The sequence below is a fragment of the Phodopus roborovskii genome, unplaced genomic scaffold (assembly GCF_943737965.1).
Source record: "Phodopus roborovskii unplaced genomic scaffold, PHOROB, whole genome shotgun sequence".
NCBI lineage: Eukaryota > Metazoa > Chordata > Mammalia > Rodentia > Cricetidae > Phodopus > Phodopus roborovskii.
Genome location: NW_026126598.1, coordinates 239,496 through 245,079, shown reverse-complemented (window position 1 = coordinate 245,079; position 5,584 = coordinate 239,496). Strand labels below are relative to the sequence as shown.

Below are 5,584 nucleotides of genomic sequence, written 5' to 3'. Positions count from 1 at the left end.
GTTGCCCTGACCGTGTCCCGGCCCGGCTCTGCGCGAATGAGGCGTCACCGCCCGGCTCGAGCCTAGGCACCAGGAGGCCGCGCGCCCGCGCCACGAGGGGAGGAGCCGCCGCCCCTCCCGCCAGTCACTCGGGCAGTCCAACCGGCGCCCCGCCCTCCCCGGCTCCGCACGCCCCGCCCCCGCCCCCTCCGGGCCCCCAGGACTCCTGGCGTGCCCCGCCCCCTGCATCCCCTGATCAACCCTAGGACTCCCGCAACACCCTGCCCTGCACCCCTCTGTCACTCAGGAGGTTCTGCCCTGCAGCCCTCTGGTCCCCCGGGACACTCTCTATAGCCCAAGACCTTGCACCTGCTTCATCCCCTGGGACCCATGGGGAATCCTCCTTGCACACCTGTCCCCAACACACCCTGTTTCCTGACAGACCAAATGCAAGGACCAAATACCCTTTTAGCTCTCCTACATACCTAATCTCTTACCACAAACCTAAGGAAAAATCAGTCGCCCACCCAGCTTCCATGCCCTGGGTCTCCCTCTACAACCGCAGGAGGAAACTGGAGCAAATTGTGTATCCTTGAGTCTGGTCAGTAGTCACACAGCAGGCTTCTTTGTCTTTTTGTTTGAGCCCAGCCAAGTCTCCAGGCCCTTGCTTTTTGAGATGAAGCATCAGGAAACGCTACCTTGAGATAGACACCTGACCATCGCCTCCCAGGTTAGATGAAGCTCTCTGAGCACCCAAAGGGACCTTTCCTTTGCCATTGCTCATTCCTCACTGTGCTGACATCCACTAAACATTTCAGAGTTGGACAGGGCTCTTGACACTAAGAGATTAGCCATGCCTTATCTAATACCACTGAAAAGCTTCTTTGCTAGAATAACAATACAGCAACAACAGCCGATATTTATTGTACACTTATTTGCCAAGTATGAGGCTAAACCCTTTATAAGTATTACCTTGTCCCTAATCCTCAACAATTCACTAAACATCCATGGTTTTCGAAAGAAAAGAAACAACAACCCAAAAAAGGGGCTGTTTTGCTCTGGGCCAGCTGTTTCTCAGACTTTTTCTCACATGGACAAATCCAATTATCCTGTAGGGTATAGCACATGTGCCACAGTGGCCTGGCATTATGAAACACACCTATTCTTTTTCCTAAACAGAGGTTATTAGTGCATTAGGCATAGTGCTCACCAGCACTGCAGGATCTCATTTATACTTTAAGTTTTGGAGGTATTTTTACAGACCAAGGAAAAATCTTAGAGAGGTTAAGATAGCACCCAAGTTCAGCCCAGGTTCACACAACCTGTGTGATGCCTCCAGGTTGTGGTCTCAGATCTGGGGGTTTCAAGCCAGTGGTGTGCTTGATAATATTGGAGTCCTTATGGCTTTTTAAAGTACTGTATCTCCTCAGGAGACTTTTGAGTTGCTGAAGGTCATGATTTTCTTGTGTTAACCAGCATTCTGCTCTCCAATGCCATGCAGACTACATGACCACGTTTTAAAAAACAACAAAAAACGGTGTGAGGGCCAGCGATTTGGGTCAATCAATAGGTAAATGTTCTTGCTGCCAAGCTTGATGACCGGAGTTCAATGCCCGGAACTCACATGATGGAAGGAGAGAGATGATTCCCGAGTGTTGTTCTCTGACTTTTATTTTAGAGCTGTGGCATGCACATGTACACATACACAACATAAACACATAAATAAAATTTAAAAAGTGCATGTGAGAGCAAGCATGGTAGCACACATCTTTAATCCCAGCACTTGGGAGCCTGAGGCAGGTGGCCTCTGTGATTATGAAGCCAGTGACTAAAAAGAATATTGGTGTAGTAAACAACCCTGAATTGAAAGAATAAACCCACCCCATAGAGTGGAGAACAAATGAATACCTTACTGTATAACTTTTGTTATAAATGGGAATTTCTGGGTGTGCAAAGATGAAAACTCCACACCTTGAATTAATTAAGGTTCACCTCCAGATATCTTCAGCAGAAGGGTCTGGTCCATGACTGGCTGTGGTCCCCTCTTTATTACAGTAAGGATGCCCTTTTGGTAAACTGTGACAACTGTTTAACCTTCCTTCAGGGGAACACAAACTAGACCCCATCTGGAAGAACTCAGGAAGATAGCAAAGTTTTGGGGGCTCACTGAAAAAGATGGTATGCTGTAATAGCCACTGCCTCACTGACACACAGGCACGATCCACTCAGCCCCTCTCTGGTTTCATCTTGCGCCATCCTGGACTATCAAGTCTGTACATGCATCATGCTCCTTCCAGAGCCTCAGGGACTTTGTACATGCTGTTACTATACCTGAATACCTGGAATTCTCTTCCTGTTCCCCTGGTGAGTGTCTGCTCATCTGACAGCTCTTGGTTTAGATACTACTTCTCTAAGAACCCTCCCTGATTCCTCCACCCTGACCTATGCCTCAGTATCTTAGCATTCTACTTGATGATACCAGTCTTCCCTGTGATTACTTAAGGTCTGTGTCCTCTACTAGAATATAAGCAGGGCTTACACTGTTATCTCCCATGCCTGTCAAAGCTGCATGGTGCGTGAGGTCCCAGGGCCTTGTGCATGCTGGGAAAGTACTCCACCACTCCAGTCCTCCTTTTACTTTGAGATGAGGTCTCACTAAAGCTGCCCATGTTGGACTTGAACTCACTCTGTAGACTAAGCAGGCCTCCAGCTTGCCATCCTCCTTTTTTGTGTTAAACATTTCTTGGCTGAGAACCCAGAGGTCCTCCTAACAGGCCTGGTTAGCACACTGCATTTGACAGACTCTTCTGGAAAGCCACCCATTTTAACCTTGATGCATGTGCCCAGCATCTTAGCTGACTTTACTCACTCTGTACTCCAGAACACCAGGGTTACTAGCTAGGATCATTCTCCTGGAGGCTTAAGTGATGAGCCTTCCTGCAATGTGTCATATCAGAACCACACCAACTGTCTTCAAGGAAAGAAAGTTAGAGGCATTACCCTAGCAAGAAGCTTACAAATCAGGGCACAGAAGAAACTATGGTCACCATACAGAGTGTGACAAGGGTTCCATGACAGGGCTTCCATCGCTGGTCTCATACCACATAGTCTCAGTCCTAAGCATTCTCTTGGCACCTTTTGGGTAAAACTCTTTAAGTGTTTACGTATAATCTTGATTCAGAATTTCTTTTGGAGGCGGTATTTCTATTTCTGTTTAAAAGGTCTGTTCAGAAGTTCTAAAAATACCCTGTATCAGTCTTTTTCAATGCTGAGATAATTTCTGGCAGACAAATTATAGTGAAATTCAGTTGCCTCCTGATATGCTGGTCTTAAGAATGATAATGACAAAATGCAAATCCTAAAGGCTAGTTTATCTTGCAACTCTTTCCTACACACACACACACACACACACACACACACACACACACACACACACACACGAGAAATTGGTCCTCTATAAATACAACATGTTGAGACAGTGGAGTGAATCATATTAAAATCGGCCATTCAGAATTTCATGTTAATTAATTCATAATAATTTTTGTTGACTAAGAAAAGATGTTGTAAAGCTGGGCATGGCAGTATACTCCTGTCATCCCAACACTTGAGAAACTGAGGCAGGAAGATCACAAGTTGGAGCCAGCCTGGAGTACATAGGTGTCATGGATATTTCAAGTCTATGAACTAAAATTACATTTAGCTATAAAATAATGTAGTATTTCAAATCCTGTTCTACCCTAAGTTTTTCTATGGAGCATCTAATTGATGTTCCCTGTCAGTAAGTGGAGAAGCAGCTATGCCACCACACAGAGCAGGAATTCTCAGCTTCGACCCTGGGGCCTCTCCAAGGGCATTCTTGGTTTCCCACTTGGCAAGTACTAGTTCAGAATCATCTCTGCGTTCTAGTCTGGCTCGGCACAACCAGTCTGAAAAGAAAGCCAGTATTTACAGAGTGTAGCCAGCCTTGCTGCTCAGCTTTTTTCAACACCCTCATTACAAAGGTGAGCTGAGCAGCCTTCCCCTCTCATGAAAATCATCTCTCAAAAAACCCTGAAGCCTCTAATAACAAAGGGACATTGACCCATCACAATACAGCCTTGATATCTGCTTAAAAGAATACTCTCTCAAGATGTGAACTTGCCAGGTTGCACTGAAATTCCTTGTTAGCCAGGCAGTGGTGGTATATGCCTTTGATCTGGGTACTTGGAAGGCAATAGCAGTCAGATCTCTGTGAGTTCAAGGCCAGCTTGGTCTACAGCGCTCGTTCCAAGACAGCCAAGGTTACTCAAAGAAAGCCTATTTTGAAAAACAAAAACTACATAAAGTCCCTTGTTTTATTCCTGTGTTGTAAAAGGAAACAAAAATTATTAAAAATATTTTTATTGAATGAAATTATCAGTTCTGGTAGAAGGGACAGAGGCAAATAGTGTAATGTCTTTTTTTAAAAAAATTAAAATTTTTTAAGTTAAAATGGAATTTTTAGTCTTCAATATATTTTTTAAAATCCATATAAAGCTTGATCTTCCAGCAAGCACTGTCTTGTTAAGTGAACTGTCTACTACAGAGCCAGACAAGACACAGCTGTCGCCTGAGGACAGGCTGGCCTTAACTCTAGCAAGGTGATAGTGTCCCATTGCAAACATTTTACACCATCTTTTCTCATGCCCATCAACACAACAGTCAGCAATAAAATCTAAGAGAAGAAAAGACCAAGTCACACACAGGGAGAGCTGACTCTGAAAAGTTCCAAAGGGAATATATACCCAGGTTTTAAGAAGGCAGACAGCTAAAGCAGCATTTTACATGCAAGGTTCTTGATTATTCCCAGGTTAAAAGAGCTTCTCTGGTATTAAGCTGTGTTTGCATCTTCACAGAGTTTTTGTTATTGTGTTTTTCTTGCTTTTAGTAAGTTCCATACACACGTGTAGGGTAAGGCCTCATATCTTTGGCATGAAATTATTTTTTACACAAAAAATGGTTCATCAAAAACAAAATATGTTTGCTCTAAGAAGTGAACTTTAAGATTCTGCTCGCCTTTGTATTAGATGCTGCTTCTACAGGAATCACAATCCTCTTTGTCTTCAGGTGAAGTATGGTATCCGCTTTCTGTCTTCCAATGAGAATCCTGCTTCTAAGAGAAAACAAAAACAGTCAACACAATGGGAAGGGATTAGTACTGCGTGGTACGATGAGTTTCTGTGGTCTTGAGAGCCCGACTACACACCCTGGTTCTCCTCGGTAAGGTCTCAGGCTGTAGCCTGTACCGAAAACTTCCCAGCAATGACAGCAGAGGGAGGGGGAGGCATGCAGGGTCTGCTCAGATTTCTTGCCTTCTTACTGAAAAGGCTCTTGTGCTTAACGGGAAACACCTGCGGCGCCTATGCCCACGGTCTGGTGGTCCGGAGGGACTGCCCTTAGAATGAAAGTCTGACAGAAGCAAACAGAACCCAAGAAAGTGCTTCCTGGGCCACAAGTTCACAAAGCTCCAAGTCACACACAATTCTTTCTAGACAGACATACAGAGCAATCCTCAAGTGAAAATTTAGACGCCTTTTGAAAACTTCTATTTTCTGGGTCAGGGTCTCACTAGTGTAACCCAGGCTGA

At 44.9% G+C, this 5,584-nt stretch overlaps 1 protein-coding gene across 1 annotated transcript in view; it reads right to left on the bottom strand.

Annotated features, from left to right (window-relative positions):
• Positions 1-4,913: 4,913 nt before the first annotated feature.
• The window catches only part of Ccdc62 (coiled-coil domain containing 62), a 37,844-nt gene continuing 37,173 nt past the window's right edge, over positions 4,914-5,584 (bottom strand). Inside the window, exon 13 of the mRNA XM_051205031.1 lies at positions 4,914-5,110. The gene's annotated coding sequence lies outside the window, so the exon portion shown is untranslated. The remainder of the gene's footprint in view (positions 5,111-5,584) is intronic.